General features: G+C 41.5%; 1 protein-coding gene and 1 pseudogene across 1 annotated transcript in view; both read left to right on the top strand.

Annotated features, from left to right (window-relative positions):
- LOC140694902 (uncharacterized) overlaps positions 1-27,233 on the top strand; it is a 1,054,641-nt gene that overhangs the window by 36,718 nt on the left and 990,690 nt on the right. The window lies entirely within an intron of this gene.
- LOC140694903 (trafficking protein particle complex subunit 9-like) overlaps positions 18,974-27,233 on the top strand; it is a 67,467-nt pseudogene continuing 59,207 nt past the window's right edge.

The following is a 27,233-nucleotide window of genomic DNA, read 5'->3' as shown; positions in this document are numbered from 1 at the left end:
GGACCTAAGTGTTTTTAGTCTATTGAGGGATCAGATAGAGAGAAAAGATAAGTGTTCCAAGTGTGATTACATAGGTATAATTTATCAAATTGCTGTGAACCATAACTAGCTTAAGGAGAAGAGATTCTTTACGTCTGGGAAACAGGTTAAAAGCCAGTAGTATTTCAAACAATATCAAAAATTATAACCATATTCAGCAGGTTAACCAGTCCCATGTAACTAATCCTTTTAATGAGAGTTTTCATTAGAACTTTAAAATTTCTTACCCAGTTTAGTTCAGTGCTGTAGTTTGAAATTTATTAGAAATCAGTAAATCTCCTTGAAGAGAAAGCATTTTGCAAAACCATCAGAAGAAAACAATTAACTGTCTATAAATGACAAAAATTTAAAAGCATGGTTAATCACCGTTACACTATAATCAATAAAGGAACCTGTTCACTATACCCATAATTATCACTGGTAACATTTCAGATATGCCAGAATTTTAGGGAGTCCATGTAATTTCTACAATACCTATATTAATAATATTTCTCATTCAATATAACCTTAGAAGTTTTATGATTCATTTGACAATTCCATGTTATTTAAAATGCCAAATGAAACTTTATAGTTAAAAATCTCTCTTTGGGATGTTTCAGGGGCCTTCTGTAGCATCCCAAACTTAACTGGAGATTAAAAGAATTTTAATTAATTAAATTAATTTTTATTTAATTAATTAGAATTTTATATTTGGGGAGCTTTGTGAAAGATTTCAGAACACTTGATCAGATAAACATATAGATCACTGTAAAGTAGTACTAATTCATTAACAAGAAAATATGTCAAATGTAAAGGCAGAACAGATCAGCTAAGTGGTATAAGAAGTTTTACAATCTGTTACTGAAGGTGGATTAATATTTTAAGAAAATTTTTTCCTCTTAACAGAGAGAAAACCAAATCTAATCTTCTTCCAGCTAACTTCTAAGATTCATTTACGTTGCCCAATTTGTTTCTAAACTTAGCCAATTCTGACCATGTACAAAACTCTTCCCTCAGGGTTCCTTTTCCACAAGCCTTCCACAGCTTTCTATACTTATATTAGTGTGTCCCTTATTTTGTCTTCCATTCAGAGGTAACCAGCTTCAGGAGAAAGTCACTATTTTTCATTAACAAAGTATTATTCCATTCTTACATCTTCCTTTACGCATTTATATTACTTTCCTAGGATACTGAGATCATTCCCTTACTAATAGAGACTATTTCAGTGTGGCACCAACCATTTATTAATATTTCTATATACCTTTAGTTTCACTGTAAGAGGAAGTCAAATGTTAAGTAATTCGTATTTCAATGTTATTTTATCTGAAAATGGCATAGCTATTTAATAAAATCTTGTCATTTAACTTAATTTAGCACACCACTAGAATTTAAAGATACCAAACACTTAGAGATTATCTTAAACATACATTTTAAAAATATATTTTATATATTTACCCAAAGCTCTCATCTCATTTGCATTTAATTTACTTAAAATTTTACCACAGCACATTACTTTTATTTTTTTTTTTTGACAAATCTGCAACAGATATAACAGGATCTTATTTGACTTTCATTAAACCTAGGTACAGTAAAGGTATTATAGTTAAGATGGATGATTTTAAAGATGTCTATATTTATTAGAACATACTTAAACTAAACAATATCAAATATTACCTTAATATTGAATATTTTCCAATTCACATGACACTGAAAGTCAATTTGTTCAGTTGTTATTTTAAAAATACTTAATGTTTAAGCTCTTATATTTTTACGTCAATTAAGCAGAGCTTTATGACTTTGAATTTTTTTTCTTTAGCAGTAGAAATATCTCACTTCTATAATGTGTACACAGGCTTATAATCAGAAAAAAGCTAGAGATCTCATAGCTTCACTTTAAAACTTACTTATAAGATAGGTATAATAATAGTTGGAGTAAGCTGAATTTGCTTGCTCAAATCACTAAGGCTTACTATTTATGAAACAGACAGTTAAAATTTCTTCACAAAGGCTGAAGGACCCTTCAGAGTTCTGAGTTCTAATATGCCAAAAATTTCTTGGCCTTAAGGTTTATTTCGTTGAGCTAATTAGACTCAGTCCTAGGTCACTGTTTGTTGTATTTATATTTCTGATGTGCAAGACAAAGACACTGTCTTCCAGGTCCCCAGAGAACTGCTCTCTCACCCATGCCGTATTTTATCTCCTTAAATGGCATTTTTGTATCAGTGAGAAGAGCTGTAAACAAAGAATTCCATGTTTTAAAACATTAAGGCTTACTTAAATATGTCTTCCAAAACTTGCATAAGGCATTTAGTAAGATCTCTTTTCCTTGTGTTATAAGTTAAACCCAGGGTAAACCTGTATTTTTTTATTAGCCACTCAAATTAGTTTTTAGTTTTACATTATATTGGACGGCTTATGTAACTATATTGGTTTATTTTAATTTGTTCAATTAATATTTTCAGAGGGACAGATATGTGCCTAGCCTTATAATACCAAGAAGGGGAAGTGTTTTTCCTCTTAAACATATGTATCCCACAACATAAGCAAAAGTTTTGTATAAAGACCATTTAAATATACCAATTTCATAAACTTTTATCTCAATTTTATTAAATCTTATACCTTTAATTTTTATATTTATTAAGTTTAATCAATAATTCTTATTTCTAGAAGGAGTGCCAGAAACCTTTTTTTGTGTGTGTGTGCATTGTATATAATTTTATAGAAGTATCTAGGATGCCCAAGTTTCAGCCAAAGAGCTTAGGCACTTCTCAGTTTTTAATTTCATTAATTGGTCTGTTATCCCAATTATTGATCAAGTATTTCAGTCTATATATACATATATTTCAAACTGTGGTAAGTAAAATGGGCTTGTTTGAACTTTAGTCTTGGGGGGGAGTAGGTGAACTCTTTGGCCCTTTTTTTTTAACTTTACGTTGTGTAGTATCAAAACCCTGTATGTAAATCCAAAATGTCCATTTTATGTATTTGATTCAAAATAACCATATAAAAATATTTATCCTTTTGGGATAAGCCACTTAATTTTTTTTTCGACATTTTTACAATCATTTTTCCAGTTATTCAACCTAGTTAACATTAATAATTCTAAGTTTTTATTAGCATATCTAGAAACATTTATTAGAAAGGAAAAACACAAACGTAGCTTTTCAAACCAGTTTTATTTTTTTAACTAAGTTCTTAGGTTAACCATTAGATATATTTTTCTACATTTAAACTTGATTTTAATAGAAACCATAAAACAACTGTTTATAATGAGATCTCTTTAAACTTTCACCAATTAAAAAGTTTTCCAAATTAAAAAATCCATCATATGGCCGTCAATTTATATACAAATATAATATATATATAGTGATTTTAAACCAATAAGATGAAGAGGCCCTTCCACATGAGAGTCGGGGTGTTGCCTAAATAAAATTCAAAGATTTACTCTCCAAAAGCTAAAAGCCTTTGTGGTCCAGGCTGATGCAACAAAGTTTAAGATGGCAAAATATCTGAAAATTGGTACTATCAAAGAATTGCTTAGAATCCCAATTTATTTGCGTGGCCACCATATGTACACAATACTTGTAACTTTTGTATGGCAGAGTCCAAGGTTTCCTTTAAAAAATAAACTAAACATACATATACATACATACACACACTTAAAACACCCAGAGAAAGATAAAACATTTACATTTCAAGGACACAGGAAGAGAAATCCAAGTTACCCCTAAAGGGGATTTTGTTTTTATAAGTTCAGAATGCCAAAAAATGTTTTTATCAGGCCTGGTTAGTTATTTTCAGAGTGAGTTTTTTTTTTCTTATTCCCAATTAATGTTGTAAATTTTGTATGTACATAAACCTGGCTGGGGTAATAGTTGGAGACTGGCAATCTGTCATTTCTTTTTCTTTTCTTTTCTGTTCTTTATTTTTTTTTTGAAAGTTCTATTCCCCATTGTAAGGTCGGGTTCTCAGAATAAATTTGCTAGTAAGATTTCCCACAGGGACAACTCTGTGTCATGAAGTCTTTGTGTCTACCACTCCTGGAAGATTCTCTGTCACCCGAGAAAGCTGTTACCAGCCAGGAGGATGGTCCGAATTTTGGAGTTGAAAGTTTCCTCATAAGAGTTTTACTTTTATCCTGAAAAATTCAATGTAGGTAACCAAATTGAGGAAAATATTAGACCAGACTCTTACCTAACCACTCAGTCCTGAACCCAGTGTCTTTCAACTTGGACTCACTCAGGATGTCTCCACTGGGTGAGTATTTTCCTCATATGTTTCCACCAGCCCCACTTTGGACATATCCTCAAGGTGGATATTTCCTGTTATCTTTCAACCAGGCCCCACCCAATATGTCTCCACTGGGTGGGTAATTCACCTCAGGTTCTTTCAACTGGAGGGCCACGTACCTGGATACACCGCCAGATAAACTTAGGATCATCAACCAATATGTGAGATCCGAGAACCAAGAGAGACTCACCCAAATTCATCTGGACTCCCCGAGGAGGTGGATGGGCACAAAGGGCCACTGCTGGTACCAAGGCTCCGGTTACTTGGAGAGTTCAGGTGGAGAGAAATCTGCTGTGGTGCTTCATGGTGTCCAAAACTGTTGACTGAAATACATGTGCAGCCTAAAAGTTAAGAGTTATGTTTCATTTGGCGGGAGGACTCGAGCCAGGATGACAGCCTGTCAGAACTCTCTGAGGGACTGCTCCCAAGAGGTTGAGGCAGAGCTAGGATATATAGGAGCTTTACAACAAAGACCAGGTTGTTGGAACAATAAAAGATTGCTTGTTATCTAAAGAAAGCCAGGTATCTCAAGTTCAAGAATTTAGTACTTTTGTATGTGTGAGAGGAAGCAAATATTTGGACTTACTGAATTCATTTTTTAGACAAGCACCTAGCTATCTCGGGCCAGTAGCCTGTCCTTTCTTATTCTGAGTCTGCTCAGACGACACCATTGTGAGTTGCTGTAGCAGCTGGGCTGCAGGCCTGTCCTAGCTGGGGCGTGGCGGCAGCCTTTAATGACTTGGTTTCAGTATTCTTTGTTTACTGTCATGGTTGCAGTATTCTCATTCACATTGTAGTATTTTCGTTCACAGACTGATTATGGATAATCTGCAACCTTGGAAAGCAACCGAGATGGAATTACTGCAGGTACCTTCTGCTTTAATAAGCCGTGTGCAAACATAAACAGGGAGGAAGCATACACTTGGATTTGGAGGTGTAGGAAAGGGATCCTGCACATTGCAGGAGAACGCAATGCAGAATTCCTTAAGTCCACCTTTCTTTACTGTAGTGGTTTCTGAGAACAGTTCATGGTAATTAACCAACATTGACAAACTGCACAAATTTCATTTAAGAGCTGGCCGGCTGAAACTTGTGTATTGGAGAGGTGGAATTCAAAGGCAAGTGGTCAGGTGGATTGGAGAGAGATGGAGCCAAGGCCTGGGCCCGGATTCCGGTTTAAATTGCCATTTCTTCACCATAGGGCCTTGAAATAGAATTCAAAATCTCTTAACCTGTTGGTGAATCTGTGAAATGGGCATAACATTCGTTTCACCCTGGGATTGTTGTAAGATCTAAAGAGTATTATAGCACACATGAAGCACTTAACCCACTGGCACTTAGCAGTGTTCACTGTGTGGGGCCGCCCCGCTTAGCATGTGTCAGAGCCGTAAAGGCAGCATTTGTCTGTTGAGGATGCACTTGCAGCCCCTTGGCTAGGTTATGAATTTGGTGATTTCCTATAATCCTTGTAATTCTATGTGCCATGGACAGTTATTTTCATGGACAGATGAGGAATCTCATGGTAAAAAGACTGTATAATTTGCCCAAAATCAGACCATAATTTTGGGTGCAGAGGCCTCGGTTCAGCATGGCCCCCTGGGCCTTCTGCCCTCTCTGTTCAGCACCAGAGCCAGATATGGAGTCGGCTGTTTCCCTGCCCAGAATATCCGGCAGGCCGCAAGACACATCTGGCCCTGTGCTGCTTGAGCAAAAACTCCGAAGGAGAGACAGTTACAAAAGGGATAAACATAAAAACAGACGACAGCAAATTGTGATCAGCTCTGAGAAGGAAAGGAACACGTCTCGCCGTGCAGAGCTGGGAGCTTTCCCGTCGAGGCTGCTCTGGGGGTGTTCATCTCAGCTAAACAATTTCTGCTGCTGCACCAAGGCAGGAAGGCAGGGCGCGTGTGGCCAGGTAGACAGGGCCTCGTTGATCGTACTCATTCCCCATTAAGCGGCAGCTTTCACGGGCACTTACCTAGTAAACAGATGTTGGCCATAATCATCACGCACTTTGCTTGGTAGTTTTCTTGGCCCCAGCATTGAGATGAGGTCATTGAAGCTGGGGAGTTTGCTGCATGCCCGTGATTACCTTGCAAATACCCCGACTGTTCTTTCAGTCTAGACTGGTGTGGCTGTCATGTCCCAGCCCTGTGAATGGCATCGTGTAGCTTCTCCCAAGTGGCCCAAATGACTGACATTGATATGCTTAATTCGTTGGAAATAGTATGTGACAATAATAGAAAAAGGTAGTAAGAAATTGTTTGGAAAACTGGAAAAAACCTTTTCTTCCCCAGCTGGGGGAGCGTAACCCGTATCACTCACCCTACTCACTGCCTGTCACCTCCTCCCCGCCGACTCCGTGTTCATAAGCCACACTGAGCCTTGGGAGAACATTTTGCCTCATGACACTTTTGACTAGGACCTGCAACTTCTTTGTCCCTAGTTAACTCTCTCTTCAAAGCCATTCAACTTTTTGCAGGCTCCTCCACTCAGATGTAAGAATAGCCTCTTTAAACTTCTTGATGCAGCTCCTTAATGAAGATCTTGTGATGGAAACCTAGCCAAAACTGGGATGTATGCATATAGTGACTGCAACCTCAGCACTTTGTTAGTTCAGAATCAGAGGGGTGAGTGACTCAGGAAATGCTTTTTTAAGGTAACAAGGGGAAAGTGAAAGGACGCAGGCTGTGTGAGAAAGAAACATCTCAATCACAGCCAGTAAGGCACCTGTGTTCAGGATGGGGTGTGGCGAGTGCAGAGTTCTCACAAAAAATAGTGGTGTGATGGGAGCGAGGACAGTTGGGTACTTTATTGGGGAGGAAAAAAGTGGGCTGAACATTTCCTTGTTGAACAAGAGGATTGTGACATGATGTGCTTGTATTTTGGAGAGAAGGGTTTTGTGGGGACAAGCCTAGGAGTACGCTGTATGTCTGGGGAGTCAGCACAACAGAGAAACACAGAGAACCGGGCAGACCCCAAGACCCATGCTGGGGGAGAGACTGCCCACCAATTGGAGCCCTGGAGGCTGCTTCTGTCCCTTAGCTGTGGCCTCAGACCTCCCTTCACAGCCCAGTCCTGTTGATACAAGAATAAAAAACGTTGGGCATGAGAAGGGCTGTGTCCCAGGCTTTCATTGAGCCCCTGGGATGTGCCCCACCAGATTTTGTTCCTTAACTTCATGCAGTAAAGAATTCAAGAGCAAGCCAGTGTTGAGTAAAGGTAGATTTATTCAGAGAGATACATTGAAATGCAAGAGAAACGTCACGAGGTGTGGGGGTTTGATGCTCATATTAGAAGTAGGTACACACTCCACAGATTGAGGGCCTTCCCCAAAGAGGGAGAGAGAGTGGTGACCGCGAGGTGGCGCTGTGTTGCTTGTTTTCTTGGGCTTGGTGGTTTCATATGCTAATAAGTAGAAGGACCAGCCTTAGGGTAAGGCGCTGGGATTCCCAGGGAGTTGGCCATTTCCCACCCTTTGACCTTTTGTGGCTATCATTGGGACTGCCATGTTGCCTGGGGCATGTTATTGACCAAGTTACTAATACAATGGATGTTTACTGAAGCTCAAGATCTGCTAGAAGTTAAATCTCTTCATCCTGAGCCTCAAGGCCTATTGGGGGTTGAATCCTTTAACATTTTGATGTTAATTGCTGTGGCCTTCCTTGAATGGCTGTGCTCTTCCCCCTTCCATCCTGTCTCACTGTGATGACACAGAGACAGCAAAGGTCTGGCCCTACCTGTGCTCTTGCATTTAACTGCGGGAGGTGTGAGGTGGGCTTATGATGACCCTGAATGGTGAGAAAAATGTTTCAGATTTTCCTACGTGAGACATGGGGACCTGACAGCAACCTCCGCAGATTTATCTCACGGGCATTATCGCTTGTGTTGTTATAGAAACAACAGGCAAGCCAAGAAACAAGTATAACTCACAGGGTTGTAGTACTGAGATTTATTATGCTGACACGCTCAGAGGGGCTTCTTTTCCAAAGCTCTGAGCACCTCCAAGACGTGCACATGAGGTTTTATAGGGTTAATTACAAGTATGGGGCTATTAGCCAATAAGGCTCAAACAACAAAAAGCAAGGAATCAGTACACTGAAGCTTATCAATTTGGAACAGATCCCGTTACTGACAATTGTTGTCCTTGGATTTACGTGTTAGCTTATTAGCCCATTAAACTGACACTAAACTTCAGGTTTACCAAGTAGCTCAGCAAAACTTAGATCAGTAAACCGACATTATCACACTTAGATTTGTGACTTAGCTTGTTAGCCCAGCTGGGGTTTTCCTTCACAGTGTCACTTATCTTTTTTATTTTTCTTTTTATCTGTTTTTAAGTATTTAACCCAAATTTAATATCAGGGTTTTTTGGGAAAGAAATTTCTCTTTTTCTTTTCTTTGGGGTTCTTTTGGTGGGAAGGTAATTAGATGTATTTATCTGTTAGTGGAGGCCCTGGGGCTTGAACCCAGGACCCCGTGCACGCTAAGCACATGCTCTACCACCCGCCCCTTCATCATTTTCTTTTTGCTTTAGCTGCCAAGAATCTTACAGCTGAATTTGTAGTCGGCCTTTAACACTTGCCCTGACTTCATGGAATCCATTTTTATGAGTTTATCTCCCCCTGGTTTCATTTAAGTATTGAATCTCCATTTTCTCTTCACTCTCCGTTTTGCCTTTTTGTTGTTATGGTTGTTAAGCTGTGTTTAAAAAAATTGTTTAAATTCTCTTTTAGCAAGAGGCTGAATGTAAATATGCAAACAAACAGCACAATTAAATGCTTTTATATATTCTAAGCTGTTTAGTATTTACTTAAAAACCGATTTGAATATTAAAGTGATAACATTTTAAAAATATTTTTTAATTTTTTATAGAGATATAGCTGATTTAAAATATGATATTAGTTTCAGGTGTACAATAGATGCTCCATTTATAGTTACTGTAAAACATTGTCTGTATTCCCTGTGTTGTAAGATACATCCCTCTAGCGTGTTTACATTACATGTTGCAGTTTGTATAAGAAAGTTGGGTAACGCAGAGTCTGGAACGTGGCTGTGTATGACTCAGGTTCACGCTCACCCTGCCTGTCAGAGCTCAGGCCTTCACTCCTTTCTGCAGGGGAGCGAGTGGAGGCAGCTCTCATCAGCGCTGGCACCACCCTCTGAGTGGCAGTGACAGCAGTGACTGTGTGTGGACGTGCAAATTGTTTTTCCAAGAGCTTTATATGCGTTTCTGCATTTAATAATCAAAGCCCTCCTGTGAGGAAGCGTTTTAAGTTTTTAATGCATAATACATTTTATTTTGATATTGATAGATTTCAAACCTCTGGAAAATTTACAGGAGTAGTACAATAAACGCTTAGATACAGTTCACCTTAAAGGGCACTATTTGGCTTTCTGTGTCTGGCTTATTTTAGCATAAATTTTCAAGGTTCATCCATATTGTAGCCTGAATCAGTACTTTATTCTTTTTGTTTGATAATATCCTTTTCCATTTTTTTTGGTTTTAGTCTATTTAAAAATATTTTCATTGAAGTCTAGTCAGTTTATAATGTTGTGTCAGTTTCTTGTCTACAGCACAAGACTTCAGTTAAAAAGGAACATACCGGCATTCATTTTCATACTGTTTTTAAACATAAGTTACTATAAGATATTAAATATATTCTCCTGTGCTATACAGTATAAACTTGCTGTTTATTCTTTACATACTCAGTAACTGCAAATCTTGAACTCCCAATTTATTCCTTCCCACACCCTCCCCCCTCTGGTAACCACAGTTTGGTTCCTGTGACTCTGTCTGTTTCTGTTCTGTAGAGAAATTTATCTTTTTGTTTCTTTCTTTTTTTTTTTTTTTTAGATTCCACATGTCAGCAATCTCATGTGGTATTTTCCTTTCTCTTTCTGGCTTACTTCACTTCAAATGACATTCTCCAGGTCCATTGATGTTGCTGCAAATGGCATTATTTTATTATTATTTTATGGCTGAATAGTAGTCTATTGGACAAATATGCTACAACCTCTTTATCCAGCCATCTGTCAGTGGACATTTCGGTTGTTTCCATGTCTTGCTATTGTAAATAGTGCTGCTGTGAACATTGGGGTGTAGGTGTCTTTTTTAATTAGGGTTCCTTCTGGATATATGCCCAGGTGTGGGATTGCTGGGTCATCTGGGAGGTCAAGGTTTTGTCTTTGATGAACCTCTATAATTTTTCCACAATGGCTCCACCAAACTGCATTCCCACCACAGTGTAGGAGGGTTCCCAATTCTCCGCAGCCTCTCCAGTATTTATTGTCTGTGAACTTCTGAATGATGGCTATTCTGACTGGTGAGAGGTGATATTTGATTGCAGTTTTGATTTGCATTTCTCTGATAATGATATTGAACATTTTTTCATGTGCCTACTGGTCATTTGTGCGTCTTCATTGGAGAAATGTTTCTTTAGGACTTCTGCCAATTTTTGAATTGAATTGTTTGTTTTTCTTTCTTATTAAGTGTAAAAGCTGTTTACATATTCTGGGAATTAAGCCCCTAGCAGTTTCATTTATTGCAAATATTTTCTCCCATTCCATAGGTTGGTTGTCTTTTTGTTTTGCTTACCATTTCCATAGCTGTGCAAATGTTTGTAAGTTTAATTAGAGCCCTCTTGTATATTTTTGGTTGTTTTTCTATTGCTTGAGTAGACTGCTCTAGGAAAACATTGCTGAGATGTATGTCACATGTTTTGCCTATGGTTGCTTCTAAGAGGTTTATAGTGTCTTGTCTACATGTTTAATTCTTTAACACATTTTGAATTCATTTTTGTGTATGCTGTGAGGGAGTAGTCTAACTTCATTGATTTACATGCAGCTGTGCAGTTTTCCCTGCACCATTTGCTGAAGAGGCTGTCTTTACTCCATTGTATGTTCTCACCTCCTTTGTCAAAGTTTCAATGACCAAAAGTTTGTGGGCCTATTCTTGGTAAATGTGTTTATCCGTTCATTGATGGATGGATATTGTTAGTAACTTTTGGCTACTCTGAATGATACTGCTATGAATATTGATGTGAAATTTTTATGAGAATATGTTTTCATTCTGTTGGCTGTACAGTTGGCCCTCCATATCTGTAGTTTCCACTACATGGATCCAGATGGCTGATTGTAAAGGGACTCGAACATCCTTGGATTATGGTATCCAGGGTGTGGGGTTCCTGAAACCAACCACCCAAGGGTATTGAGGGATGACTCTACATATAGGAGTGGAATTGCTGAGCCATATATCTCTAAGCTTTTGAGGAAATACCAGACTTCTCCAAAGAAGTTGCACAATTGTCCCTTTCCCCTGGCTGCATATGAGGTTTCTCTGCCTCCTGAATGACATTTGTTATTGTCCATGATTTGGTAATAACCATCCTAGTGGGTGTAAAATGAGATCTCATTTTGATTTTGATTTGTCTAGTGATGTTGAGCATCTTTTCATATGCTTATTGGCCATTTGTATATGTATCTAAATTCGTGGTAAATTTAAAAATTGGGTCTGTTTTATTGTATTGTTCAGTTGTAAGAATTCGTTATATATCCTGGATGCTACTCTCTTATTAGATAAATGTTTTGCAAAATTGTTCTTCTATTCTGCACATTGTCTTTCAATTTATTTTTTTTAAACATTAAAACAATTTCTTTACAGGGGAGGTAGTTAGATGTAATGATTTATTTTATTTTTCTTGCTAAGCACGCACTCTCTGACTTGAGATACCCATTTCCCCTGTCATTTGACTTTCTTGATGATGTCTTTTGTAAGAAAAGGGTTTTAATTTTGATGAAGTCCAGTTTATCTGCTTTTTTCTTCTATCACTTGTGCTCTTGGTATTGTATCCAGGAAACCAAAGCCTATCCTAGGACCACAAAGATTTATACTGTGTCTTCTTTTAGAAAGTTTATAGGTTTAATTTTTACATTTCTGTCTGTGATCTACTTTGTTTTAATTTTTATTTGTTATATAAAATATGGGTGTTCAGATTCCAGATTGATTCTTTTGCCTGCAGATACCCAGCTGTCCCTGCACAATTTGTTGAATAGACTATTCTTTCAATGGGGTGTTTTTGGCCCCGTAGTGGAAAACTGTCTGTAAATGTAAGTTTTTCCCCGTGGGTTTTTATTGTGTCTCATAGATTTATTTATCCAAACTTATGCCAGCATCATACTGACTTATTACTATAGCATTTTAGTACCTTTTAAAGTGAGTCCTCCAACTTTACTCTTCTTTTGCAAGGTTGTTTTGCCTATCCTGGGCCCCTTGCACGTCCATATTAATTTTGGGATCAGTTTTTCAATTTTTGCAAAGAAGTCAGCTGGAATTTTGATAGGGATTCCACTGTATATGTAGATCATTTTGAGGAGTCTTAATATTTTTAATAATACTGTCTATCATTCCATGGAAATGGGATGTCTTCCATATATGTAGATCTTTTAAAATTTATTTTGGTGATACTTCAAAAAGTTCAATGTACAAATCTTGTAAACTTTTGTTAAATGTATCCCTCATTTTATTTTTAATGCTGCTGTAATTGGACATGCTGAGTTTCTTATGGGTGGGACTATATATCAATCTTCTTATTTCTAGAATTCCTTAACAGCAATTACCCTAGTTATATATTTGCTACTTAAATCTATCCACAACTATTCCCCGCCCCGTGTTATAAGAAACCAAGACCCAAGTTAAGCTACCTGAACACCTATGTGGAAATGTGAAATGAGACCCTTGGGTGGGGCTTTGTGCAGATGATACTGGAGCTTATTCAGGATGGCTTCATCGTAATTTCTTTTAAACAACCCTTCCGGTGTATTTAGTCAGATACATTAAGAACATGCCCTTTTGATGTGCGGAGTAGCTAAGACTATGATTTTCAAATAATTTCTAGTGAGAGTGTTGTTCTTGAAACCTAATTTGCATCAATCTTTGAAGATTTATGTTTCAGGTGCTTTGACTAAAGAACCCTCACCTGTCTTTAATCAATAACGACAACTAAATGCTCAAGCAACATGTAAGAGCTTGAGCAAACTGCCCCCACCCCGTAGTGCTGGGTGGCTGCAGCTGCAACTGGAGTCAGCGCTTACCTATCCCAGTACGCTTGTGCTGATCTGCTCAAAGTGGTTCGTCCAACAGTTTGTCAGTAGTCTGTTGGACAAAGTCATTAAAAATTGATTGAAGGTTGCTGGAATGCAATATATTCTTATTAATATTAATTAAGCACATATTGAGTGCTTATTGTATGATGGAATTGTCCCTCAGCCTCACATGAATATTATTTCTCATAAAACCTCACATATTTCCTTGTTAATCTCACTTTACAGATAAGGAGACTGACAATTAGGTCTTCTCTCTTTCAGGGGAGCTCATTATCAATGATGGGAAGTTATAAGGAAAAAGATATTTATTCATCATGAGAAAACATTTTTCTGAGGGTCAGCAAAGAAGAAGATGAACACTGAAGAAGGTGATCATTGTTCAAGTGAGACAAGCCCTGGGTTGTGCGGAGTCTGCATCCCTGTCCTAGAGAAGGCACGTGTAGAGCTGCGTACTGGGTGAGGCGGCGTGGCCGCGCAGGGAACGCGGATGCTGGGCCGTTGGGCTGTGCTCAGGCCTGGTGGGGCTTTCTCCTAAGGGCAGCGGACCATCATTGACAGATTTTATATTGGAGAGTGGGGTGCTCTCGTAGTTCACTTTTGTCTTGTAGAATGCTTGGAAACATTTAGAAGGCTTGGCAGGAGGTGATGTGATGAGTCAGAGTAGGGTGGCTGCGAGGTGTAGCAGTGTTCAATTTTCAAGTGGTTTTCAGGCCCAGGCTTGTGGCTCAGTAGCCGTGTCAGTTTGAATGACGCACTCAAGGAAGTGAAACAATTTATCTAATCAATTGAAGCAGCGATGTACCCAATTCCCAGGACTGTTGTGGAGATCCAGTAAGATAACGTTTGCAGTGTGCAGCATGGTCCCAGCACAGAGTCAGTGCTGAGTGAGTGCCAGTGAGTATCTGGTAGGTCAGGTGTGGGTGGTGGGACTCGGTGTCTGAGGATATCTGGGCCCTGAAGGAGGGGTCCATTCACATCTGTGAGTGATGGGTCTGAGTTGGGAGAGGCACGGAGAACTTAGCCCCCGACCAGAGGCCCTGGGCAGGACGGCTATTGGAGGAGCACCGTGAAGTCAGCTCTTTGCAGGTGGAGTTGGAGGTGCCCTTGTGACATCTAAGTGCAGTGTCACGAGCTGAAAGTGGAGGTCTGCGCCCAGGCTGTGCATTTTCGAATAATGTCAACTCCTGAGGACACCGAAGTATTGATCACTGAACGGAAGTCATACTTTACAGGACAAATGAATAGTAGTATCACCTCTGTCATCAAAGCTCACGTCTATTTATTCATCACTCAGTTTGCTAATTGGGTACTTACAGAGCTCACTTCACCGTCCTCCCGTGGGCTCAGGCTCCACAGAAAAGAGCTGGTGTGTCTTCCTCTTTTCCAGAAGAAGACACATTTAGCTTGTAGACTTCTGTACCTCGCCAGACTTAGGATATTAGTTTGTTGGTTAAATTGTATTTTCTGTTGGCCATGTCCTGACAGGAGAGAAATTTTACCTCATGGTCATGTTTCAATTAGCTGTTACTGAGAATTGCTGATCTGATACATAGTGTATGTATTATATTAACATTGTAGAGTAGTTATCATTTTTCTGTCTTTGCCCTTTAATTTTGATTGCCCCTTCAGTGTTCTATCCTTTTTGGGGCCTTATTTTTTTTTAATTAAAAAATGTCTGTTAGCAGTTAAGAAAACAAAAACAAAGAAAAAATGCACATGGGAGCTAAATTTAGAAAATGTCTAGTGTGTTTTCTTTCTCGGCAATGGAGGGTTCTAGAAACTCGTGAAAACTTTCATTACACAAGTTCCTTAAAATGCTGATTAAGAAATAAAACCTTCCTTCCTCATCTTTCAAGCTGCACAACTAATTGTCAAGAAAGTGAGGGAAAATTCTCAGAATGCAAGACAAATGAGAAAGCAGGGTTTCTGGGAGATATGCGAGCCTTAGAATCCCTGGGGTGCTGGTTTGATCCTGAACTGATTTTCAGTTGCCTTGACAGGAGGGCAGGATGTGAGCCCCAGGCCTCTGACACTAGGAGTTGGATGGGGGATCATATTATGGGCCAAGCCCATCCTGAGGATCTTGGTTTACTAAAGGGTGAAATAGGAAAAAAAAAAAATTCCTCAAGGCAAGAAATTAAGGAAAGTCAATTTTGTTGGAAGAGGGGAAAAATAACAAATCCAAAGTAAGGATATAATTTAAAGTTGTTCTGGCATTAGAGTGACCACAAACACCTGGCAGAAAAGCACAGATACTCCTTGATTGATAAGTTGTGTTTTGAATGAATCAGTGAACAGCCATTCTGAAAAAGGCCTCCAGAGTCTTGTGGATCAAGATACTGGACAGCAAACACCTCCCTTCCAAGGTCTCATTCAAATAACCAGAAAGGTTTTAAAGGAAAGAAGCCATAATCATAGATCTATTTATTAACAGTTCTATATGCTACGAATTCAGAGGTGACTATGTAGTTGTCTCCTCTATTATGGACCTTACTTTCTCTTTGGGGAGACAAAATGACATAGTTGGTAATCTTGGTGGAGGGAGGTGTTAGTCTGTTGCAATTAGCCAGGAGAGGAGATTAAGAAAACAGTGAAGGGTGGGTGAAATTTTTAGCTGAGGACAGTCTTGTTCACTTGGCTTTTAATTGCAGGCTCAATGAACTGTCACTGGAGGGAATAGATCTTACGGAGGATGGACATAGCTCAGGCCTCATTGGAATGGACAAATGAACCTGGAGAAAGACAGTCAAATCTGTGCAGACATTAAAGTTCACTTGAACGTGCTGCATCCCTTAGCCAAAGATAGGACAAATATGCAGCAATTCTTGAGGACAGAAGAGTGGTTTTTAAGGTTCTCCAAGAATGAATCCCATGGAACCGAGATGGCCAGTTGTCAAACTGAGACTTTGTTCTTTGGACGGTGTACCCAGCAAGGGTATTGGCCTTTTATATGGTTCCATTTGTCTTTAATACATGTCTGTTGATGAGGATGTGGGCACAAATGTTTGACACCTTGTCGAGGCGATTTTGGATACCTGCCTAGAAGCACGGGCACAGTTGCGGCTGCTTCATACATCTTGCAACCCATCCCTTTCCCCGGCTCCGTGATCACGACAGAGTGGTTCCTTGTTGACCTGTCCGTTTCCTCTGTGACATCATAACCCATGAAAAGACCGGAGCATATTAACTTGGCTTTGTTAAAGTCAAAGAAACAGATCAAATGTGGAGTCAGATTTGTTCTTTCCTATTTCAGTAGTACCATGGAGATGGCAGTTTGGGCAGCTTTTTGTAGTGTCCTTGAGGCTTTCTCTCTCAGCTTCTTTGCGCCTCAATTGAAAACCCTTCATTGCTGTCTGGCCTGCTGGTAATGCACACTGCCTGTTTTGCCCTGAAGATGTGTTCTGTTTATAAACTCATCTCTACTCCTTGGAAAACAACACAAGAAAAACTCAGTTGGTTTTCCACCAGTCATGGGCAGGGGTGAGGTATACCATGTTATTATTTCATAAAATAATAGTAATAATAGTAATAGTAATAGTACTAGAAATAATAATAGTATAATAATAATAATAATTATTATTATTATTTTATTATTATAATAAAATAAAATTATTATTTTATTATTATAATAAAAGAAGTCTTAAAACAGGACTGAGCACATTGGAGAGAGTCAATAAATGTTTCTGGCTTAAATCAAAAGTGATGACTTAGTGATTCCATGGCTGCTGTATTTGCTAAGCTAGTTACTCCTTTGCTCCATTACACATTATTTTAACTGAAAAAGAAATGCAAGCAAAAGGTTAAAAAAAAAAAACTCAAACAGAGCACAAAAATACACAAGTGAAAGAAGTTTTCCCTCATCCTCTGTTCTTTCAGCCCTGTCTGGAGATGCCACTGTTTACTATCTTTTGTGTGCTTTTCCAGATATGCTTTGCACATTCCCACCTATGTATGTAAATTCCTTTAAAATTTTAGTTATTTTTAACTTAAAGAGATTTAAATCCTCAAGTGGCTTCTGCCCGGGTAATAGAACAGAACAAATCTGACTCCATATTAGATCTGTTCCTTTGAATTTAACCCTATGCTCTGTCTCCTAGGCTTCATCTTGCTTGTAAAAAATTGTTGCCTAGAGCCTGAAATACACAGGAGAGCTTATTCTTAAGCTCTGACCTTTAAGGATATTTAAAATTTTTTCATTCATTAAAAGATAGCAAATTGCAGAATAGAAAATAACGTTTGTTTTGTTGGAGATTTACAGGGATCTGACCCACGCAGATAGCTGTAAGAACAAAGGATTCTAACAAGAAGGAATTCCTACACTAAGAAGTTTGCAACAACCAAGCGCGTAGGAAAGGAGCCTGAATTGTGACTTGGGGAGATGGTTTTCCAGAACATTAGTTTGCCAACTAGGTCTACAGAAACTTGCTATTCCAAGCCCCAACATCTGGTTTCCAAACTTATTGGCCTGTCCTGCACTGAGGAGTATGAATTTGGACTTGGTAACACTCCTATCTACCTAGAAAGCAGGGCACTGGAGCTGAGTGTTATGGAAACAGGCCAGCCAAGAAACAAGCACCAATCGGAGTGCTGGAGTACTCAGAATTATTATGCCGGCGGGCTCAGAGGGGCTTCTGCTCCGAATTTCTGAGCACCTCCAAGACGTGCACATGAGGTTTTAAAGACTTCAATACAAGTAAGGGGATATTAGCCAATAAGACTCAAAGAACAAAATGCAAGGAATCAGTACACTGGAACTTATCAATTTGTAATAGTTCACATTACTGACACTTGTTGAGCTTGGAATTACGAGTTAGGTTGTTAGCCCAATAAACTGACACTAAACTTCAGATTTACGAGATAGCCCAGCAGAACTTAGATCAGTAAACCGACACTTATCACACTTAGATTTGTGACTTAGCTTGTTAGCCCAGCTGGACTTTTCCTTCACATGAGGACAGCTCTCCCACCCCCAGGAAACCACTGTGAGCCCTTGATGTTTCCACTAGGTTGGGGTATGGTTTACCCAGGAGGGATGGGGACTATGCACCAACACTCAGGCAGTCTGCTCTGTCTGGGGCTCTGATCTTGTACCACACCACTCCCCGCCAGCCCAACACCTGGGACAGTGGAGCTAAGGCAGTGATCCTTCCTGCCTGTTTCCCAGCGTGTAAAAGGGGAATATGTACTCTTCCCAAGGAAGTTCTGAGCGACAACACCTGCGGGTGCTTGGTTCTCAGAGCAACAGAAAACCCAGCTCCGCATGGGGGCAACGGGTGTGATCCCCGTAGTGTTTCTGCAGAAGCATCTGATGGAGGGCTGGATCAGGGAGGTAAAACATGAGCTGCGAGACTTGAACGGTTACAGAAGGGTACAGAGGTAGGTCTGCCATCTCAGGGTGCCCTAGAGGTAAAGCTTTTTCTCTCCAACTCCGCTACGACACTCCCCTATCCAGACCCATCCCTTCTCTGCTCTTCCTGTCCATCTGTATCCCTCCACTTTTCCCCTCTTCTCCACCCGCTCCCATCTTCTCCCTCCCTCGCTGTCCCACCTTCTCTCGCAGAATCCAGAGAGGATCCATGTCCCTCCTGCGCATGCGCTGTCGGTGCCTGGTGGTCCCCTGGTTCGAAGCTCCATGTCCGAGCCGGGGATTGGCCCCAAATGCTTCTCAACTCTGTCGCCCGTTAGGCCTTTGGTTCCTGCCTGGGGCCGGGGCTTCTGGCTGTGGAAGTGCAAGGTGGGGGGCTCCAGGGAAAGGGTTCAGGCGGCTTCGGGAGGGTGATCCGCCTTTCACAGCCCCCAAGGGCGCCAGTCAGCCCGTGTTCAGCTGAATTTCTCTGGCCAGACCCTTCTGACAGCACCACCTGCCCCGGCGCCCCGGCCACAGCAGTCCAGGTCCAGGTGTGCGCCTGCCACCTCTCACGCAGCCGGGATCCCCTCAGTCCACGGCTGGCGTCCCCTTCCCCTCTCCCGCCCGCGAGTCCTCTCCTCCCGGGCTTCCTCTCCTCGGCCGCCTGCCTGTCCCCACCAATGGGCGGGCTGTTTCCCGGGCGGGCGTGGTCTGCGGACCTGGACGGGAGCGGGCGGCTTATGCTGGTGCTGGGGCTGGCCTCCGAGCGGGGCTGCAGCCCGCACCCCCCCTTTCCCTCCCCCCTAGGGCTGCCCTCCTTTCCCTTTCACCCTCCCTCAGGACCAGCTCAGTGGCGTGTGTGCTGCTCCCCGGACTGAGAGCCTCTGGCTGTAGCGCCCAGCTTCACCTGGTGGAGTCGGGAAAAGGGAGCATCAGTGCTGAGCAAGCTTCTGTCTCCTCCCTCAGTGTTTCTGCCGCAGGTAAGTATCTTGAACACTTTCAGGTGTTATGATGGCGGTGCTTGTTGATGTCACGTGTTTTTATAGTGAGAGGGATTAACAGTGGTGAAAGCAGGGCTTGGTTCTGTTAAAAATGAGCTGAAGGCATGAAGCTGTGATATCCTCCTTCCTTCCCTCTCCAAGGGTGAAACGTGTGACAGTCAATTTTAAAAAGATAGTTACAGTCCCTAGCTAGCCCAGCCCAGCTAGTGTGTGTTAACAGGAACAGCATCACCAGAGGCCTTGGAGACCCAGGGATATTGCAGTCCTAAAGAACTCCTGGCACAGTTTTGTTTGTATTGGTTTTTTGTTTTTCTTAAATTGTGGGACAGACTAGTGGTATAAAAAGAAAAATATTTGTCAAGAAATATTTTTTCATATAACAGCGTTATTGTGATATAGTTCACACACCATGAAGTACATCCATTTAAATGGTAAAATTCAGCAGCTTTTAGCATATTCACAGTTGTGCAACCATTATTATTCCAGAACGTTTTTATCACTTCAGAAAGAGCAGTGGAAATTAATGACCTATCCACCCCTCCCCAGTGGTGGTTCTAAAGAAATTTCTTGGCTAATCTTGACCATAAATTCACTTGTTACATTCCAAGAAAAATCTGGTAGGAATTCTAATCAGAATTGCAATGAATCTGTCTATCAAAACAGGAAGAATTAACGTCTTTATGGCACAAACTTCTTCTACCCATGAATATATTTCGGACCCTATATTTTCCTTTGTCCAGAGCCTGGCCCATGGGAAGTCCTCACTACTTGTTGGGCTTGTGAATGATGAGATTCTATACATCGTTAGTTGCAGCTGTAGCCTTTCACAGAAGAGAAAAGAAACCTCAGTGAAGCAAGTGACTCTCTGATGGTCAGAAAGAGTGACAGCCATTGCTGGAGTGATCCAGTGGACTTGGTGTTTACAACCAGAATTCTCCACCACTTACAGCTAAGGGGATTAGAGAGTTCTTTTATTTTTTCTTAATGGCGTTGCTTTTATTTTTACTTATTTTTTAAATTATTTTTTATTTAAGTGTAGTCAATTTACAATGTTAGTTTCAGGTGTACAGCAGAGATTCAGTTATAAACATATGCATATGTATATACATATGTTTTAGATTGTTTTTAGTATAACTCAATACAAGAAATTGAATATAGTTCCCTGTGTTATATAGCAGGTCCTTGTCATTTATTTTATATTTACTAATTTGTATCTGTTAATCCCTCCTTTCCTGCCTGCTAAATACAGTTTGCTTTCTATGTCCATGAGTCCATTTAAAGGAGCACCATTTTTCCTAGTAATATATGCTCTTTGGCTGCTTTCAGTTTCAGTAATTCCATCTTATCTGTGGGCGCTTTTCTTCTGGTTGCCTTTATGTGGTTTGCACACGTGGTAATAGAGATCTTTATTTGGGAGAACTCCAGGTCTCGTGTAGTCCCTGGTACAGAATGCCCACTGAATTGATGATTGAACTGGGAAAAAAGCACAGTAAATGCTGGAATTTCCACTATGGTTGAGAATTCCAGGTTTCAATAACCTGTTTAGACAACCTTACTATTGGCTGCACCCATACTGGGTAATTTGGTGGAAATTCATGGTATGGTGGTGTAGAGACGGGACCTTATATTCTTCTTCTCTTTCTATTTTCTAACACTCATTTTCCTGGGCCTTCCAGATCCTCCCCCAGAAGTGCCCAGGGCTGGCTTAGTGCTGCGCTGAGGCAATATTTGTTAATAACGCCCTTTCCTCTTCTCCTCTGAGCCTCCGTTTCTTTCTGTGCACAATGAGCGCTTAGACTAGATAAATACTTTTCAGTTTCTTTTAAAGCCATGTTTCCTTTGAGAAACAGAAAATGCAAATATCTCCTCTCAACCCAACCCTTTAGATTTTGGTATGTCCTCCAAGGAGTGACATAGCTCTTTGTGAAAAATTGATGTGATTTTGATTGCAGGTGACACAGAAAAGACTCTTCAGAGATTTATTGCAGGGAGAGGGCAGGAAAGAGGCAGTATGTGACACTTTCTAGTGTGAGCAACGGAGCAGGGACTTGGATTTAAATACGGTGTCTGACGTGGCCTCTCTCTAATCTTGTAGAATGTGATAAACTTCTCTACCTCAGTTTCTTGATGTGTCAAGTTGGGGTGATAATATTTTAAGGCTTCTGTGAAACATTATACAAATAAGACATTTGTGTCTCGGTAGAAACAAGATCTGCTAGGGATTCAGGGATTTGTTTAAAAAAAATTCTTGTCCATAGCACTCTGTCTGTGTGTATTTAGAAGTTCCTGGAGGGTGAGGGTGAGTCTAAAGTCCATTGTGGGACAGGTGGCCCATATTTCTCCGTGTCCCAGTTTACCCCCTACTCCCCAGTCCTCTTCCTCAGTCCAGGATGAAGTTCCCTAGTAGATTTACACAGAGGTCTTGTGGAAATGGCTTTTCATTTTATTGTTTCACCAAGAAGGGCTGCCATCATGATCTCTGTGGTCAGGTTTTGAAGGGCTGCCATCATGATATCTGGTAAGAATTCTATGCAATTTGGAGTTCCAATTTAATGAAAAGAAAAAAATTACAAATAGAAAATTAGAACAAGGGTGGTGACAGGGGCTCTTTTAAGTGGACACCATTAGCTTTGTTAGCTTCAGGTGCTGTGGCCTGTTGCCACGAGGACCCATCCTCTTGCTCTGAAGTTGGAGGGACTAGTGGGCTCAGTGGGAATGTTAACTGAGTGTATCTCATGGGCTGGGCATTGTCCTATTTGTACTGTGTGTTCCTTATTTGAGACAGTGAGCTCACCTAACCTCGATAACCTCTTTAAAATATTAGACTTTTAATTTTGAGATGTAATGTAGATTCCCATGTGGTAGTAAGAGATTATATGGAGAGGGCCTATGGACCCTTTGCCCAGTTTTCTTAATGGTTCCATCATGCAGTGTTGGGGTACAATTCATTACTGACTCACTAACAATTTGAGGTTTGTGTTATTGCCCTTATTTCTATTCACGATTAAACTGGGGCTTCGTGAAGCACGCAGGCCTGTCCAGGTCACCCACATTGTTAATGCAGAGTCGGGTGAACGTGGACTTGGGATTTCCAGGCAGTACCATTATGATGGTTTGTGGCAGGGAGCAGCATTCACTTTGCTTGTTTATTCATTCATTCAACAAACATTTATTGAGTAAACTCTGTGGGTCAGATGCTTTCATAGAGTTATCTGATTCTTCAGCAGTACTGAGAATCAAGTAATGTTTATATTTTTTAATCTGAGAAAATTAGCTCTGAGAGGTTATAACCCCCCCAAAGGAAGTATAACTCATAAAGGAGGGATAGAACGTGTGTACAGTCACCTCCTTTTATGCAGGTGGTACCCTATGCATTTTACATTTTCAAACATCCGTAATCCAGATATATTCTTGTAAGGCAAGGCTTTTTTTTCAATTGAAGTATAGTCAAGTTTACAATGTTGTGTCAATTGCAAGGTGTTTTTTGACTTTTGAATTAAAAAATACTTTTTCAGGAGGGAAATTAGGTGTATTTATTTGTTTGATTTTTTAAAATGAGGTACTGGGGTTTGAACCCAGGACCTCGTACATGCTAAGCATGTGCTCCACCAATGAACAGTACCCTCTACCCCAAGGCAAGTTTTCTTATCCATTATTATGAAGCTTAGGAGTTCAAATAAATTGAATAGGAATCCAGATCTTTTGATCCTACTGTGGTCCTTCTCTTTATATTCTGCTGAAGGGGGTTGGGGAAGCATTTCCTTTGTTCATTTCTTTATTCAGCATTTTTGAGCAGTGACTTTGCATCAGGGCCTTGCTAGGTGCTTGGAAATAGAAAATAAGAAATGACCTTTCTCTGCAGAGGCAGGAAGCCTAGACCAAAAGCTGGGTAATGTGATCCGAGCTACAGTAGCCATATGCAGACTCTGAGGACAAACTGTACCCTTGGATTTGCTTTGGCTTCCCTTGTCTTCTGGCTGGTACACACCAGGTCACCGCAACCCAGATGGGCCCGTAGCACACAGCAGAGAATGTACCTCGATCTCCTCTCCCCTCTCGGCAGGGCCTGCAACATGAGCATCCCTGACTACGTGCAGTGTGCTGAGGACCACCAGACTCGTCCCGTTGTGGTCCAATCCATAGAGATCATCTCAGAGGAGAATTTCTTTTGCAGCTATCAGCTACTCACCTCGGTTAGCCATATCAGCCCTTGTGGCTCCCAGTGGACACTCTGTATCCACTACAGGCACCGCTATGTGCCCGAGAATCGGTGGAGCGTCTTCCGGAAACACCCCAAGGTCGTGGGCCTTGTCACCATTACCGAATGTCTCTCTGCCAAGGCCTTCGAGAAGCTCCACATGCAGAGGAGCTGTATGGCACATCGCTTAATGACTCTCAGCTTTTTGTCTTTGTGCAGCATGGGGAGGTAGCCGAGCAGACGCGCACCGACGTTGCCTTCAATCTAAGAGTACTGCAGGGTGGTGGAGAAGAGGATCGAGGACTTCACTGAGTCACTCTTCATCTTGCTCAAGTCCAAGTGGCTGGATGGTGGCCCCAAGAATTCTGGGGACAAGATCCCCCTCCCCTGCATCCCGTTTGAGAAGGAGGACTTCATGGGACTGGACACAGACAGCAGGTAAGTTAACCTGGAAGCCAGTCCACCTTGGCTGTGTGCTGGATTGCTTCCCTACATCCAGAAAGGGATCAGCAAGGAAGAAGTCAATCTTGTAGCCAAGGGGGGAGGGAGGTGCAGCCCGCCGGTTTCCAGACATTTCAAAGTGAATCCGCCTTTATTTCAGAGAGATCCTTTTAGGGTTAGTGTGGACACTTACTCCCGCTTTACAGCCAGGAACATGGTGGGACCCCTGGAGTTGCTGTCCAATAAAGTAGCCAAAGCCACTGATGCTAGGAGCACTGGGGAAGAGGCTGGACTCAGCTGAGATGTACTGTAGGTCAAATGCACATCAGACGCTGAGGCTTGTCTAGTAAAAGTACATAAACTATCTCTCTACTTCCTATATTGATTACATGTCAAAATAATAGTATTTTACATACAGTAGATTAAGTAAGATCTGTTCTTAAAATCACATTCTAGTATTTGTTTTTTGTTTGTTGGTTTGTTTCTTTGTTTCAAATTTTAAACGTGGCAACTGGGAAACTTTCTTTACATGGCTCTCATTTCATTTCTGTTGCGCAGCCTGTCCTGGTACATGCTCATCCCTTTGCTTATAGATGAGATGCTGAGCCCCGAGAGGCAGAACGAGGCGCTGGTTGAGCTGCGGCTGGAGCCGCTGTCACCTGCCTCCCAGGCCCAGCACCTTTTCAGCTCAGGCCATCTCTTCCTGCCCGACAGCCACCATGCCAAGTTAGGACATCAGAAACACCGCCAGGGACTTCCTAATGAACTCCTTATGCAGGGAAAGGCGTATCACGGTGTATGGGACAGAGCAGGGAAATGTTCATTCCCACTTTGTCCCTGTGATTAAGTCAATGGCCCCACTTTGCCTCGGAAGTACAGATGAGCTCTTCTGGGCTGCCTACCCCCCACCTTCTGCTCTGTTTCCCCGTATATCTATCATGTTTTCCCTCGGGCTGAAGAGGGTGAGATGCCTTTGCCGAGACGTGGTCCCCCTTTGCTGGGGTGAGTGAGGGAAGCTGTGTCCCCCCGGCCTACGGCCTCGGTCCTTGAGTCTGGAGAGGGCTCATGGTGGTCCCACAGGTGGCGGTCAGAAGACCTGGCATGTGCTACCGGGCCCGCTTTGGAGGTGGTGCTCTGTGATTCTTGAACTTACCTAAGATCAGATCCTACTTTCTGGTTGTTGGTAAGTTGGAGGAGAAGATGCTAGGGAATTAATAAAAAGAATGTCTAGACCAGCCCTGTGAGTGAGAAGCACAGGGGACACTAGTCCCACCTGCGAGAGCCCACCTAGCAGGCTCTGGATGAATTTTCTGTTCCTCCCCAGAAATACCTCTATGGCTTAAGGAAGAGGAGAGGCATGTCGTGGCCATGATCTGTACTTGTCCTCACAGGGCCCTGTGATCTACATGCCCGCACTCCCCATCTGCTTCTTGGAGATGAGCTGGCATGTTTAGGAGCCTGGGCACTGCTGAGGGCATAGCTCCCAGCACCGTGCTACACAGAGTCTCGCTCCGTTCACCTCATCTGTCAACTCCTGCTGAGGCCCCAGACATTAGTCAAGTAGGTGCATCAGCGAAACCTAAGCAGGGACCACCTTCTCCCCCTGGACAGACTGGTGAGTGAGCAGTGGAAGCCTGGAGCCCTGCCCCAGCCCCCACGCCAGTGCCACTTCTTTTGTCATAGGAGGCACTGGTGACATTTTTGCTCAACAAATGCTTGTCTCTGAGTCTGCAGACCCACCAGAGAATGCCAGCTTGTTTTTGCCTTTTGAAGTCTGCCCTTGGGACTTGGCGGAGTAGCCGGATGTGTACTTAGCCCACAGTGGTTCAGCGCATTAAACCTGCCTCCTTGTGGGTCTGTCTATTCTGGTACCATAAGGGCTCAGCCAGCATCTGAACGTCATTGAGATAACGCGGCCAGTGAGCTCGGGTCAAGCACATTCTCCTCCAGTCACTTTTACTCCATTGTTTCTTTTACTATTCCACAGTCATTAATTTTTTAAACAATGCTTTGGTGCAGGAGCAGAGCCTCATTCTCTCCTGCTACTCTTGGTGGAAGTGAGTAAAACGGTCCAGACTGAAATGCGACAATAATTTGTAGCTCAAAAGCTGCCTAGTCGCTTGTAGGTCGAATTTTGGTTAGGGGAGCTGAACACGTTGTGGTCCCCCGGCAGCGCCGCTCCCCTCAGGCCCCTGCTTTCCCTTGAGCAGGAGGTGAGGTTGGGCCTCACCATCCCCGCGTCCCTGGCCTCACACACTCACATAAATTCTTGTACATGCAGTCAAAATTATTTTTGTTCTTGTGTGATTCTAATTTTCTCTTGTTCCTCTTTTCCTTTTTCTTTACTCCTTTTTCACTTGTACTGCCCAGTGAGCATGTTGTTGCTTCTGAAAATGTGGGCTGTGCACACCCTGCATTTGAAATAGCCAGATTGCCCTCCGTACAGTCTCCATCGCTTTAAAAAGCAACAACTTAACAGCTGTTTTGATCCATCTATTATCTTAGTCATTTTTTATTTTCTAATTTTTTGGAATATTTGCTTTGTTAGCTCATCACCCACTGGTGTTTGATACCTGTTGAAATCCTTGCTTTTGAGGAACATGTTTGGTCCTCCTTTTATTTGGTGACAAATGCGCCCTTATTAAATTTGTTTCATTGTTTTGAAGAAGTAAGATGTGAATTGATTTAGTCGGCTGCTCAGGGATTCTTTTCATGGAGTATTTAAACTTGTAAGGTCAAACTCTGCAGCATTTTGCTCGATTCCTGCTTTTACACAAACGTGCTCAGCACGCGGTTCCTGGCTGTCGCTGTGTGACGTGCGTGACGTCGCTTC

The sequence above is a fragment of the Vicugna pacos genome, unplaced genomic scaffold (assembly GCF_048564905.1).
Source record: "Vicugna pacos unplaced genomic scaffold, VicPac4 scaffold_110, whole genome shotgun sequence".
Classification (NCBI taxonomy): Eukaryota; Metazoa; Chordata; class Mammalia; order Artiodactyla; family Camelidae; genus Vicugna; species Vicugna pacos.
This window is presented reverse-complemented; position numbering and strand designations above follow the sequence as displayed.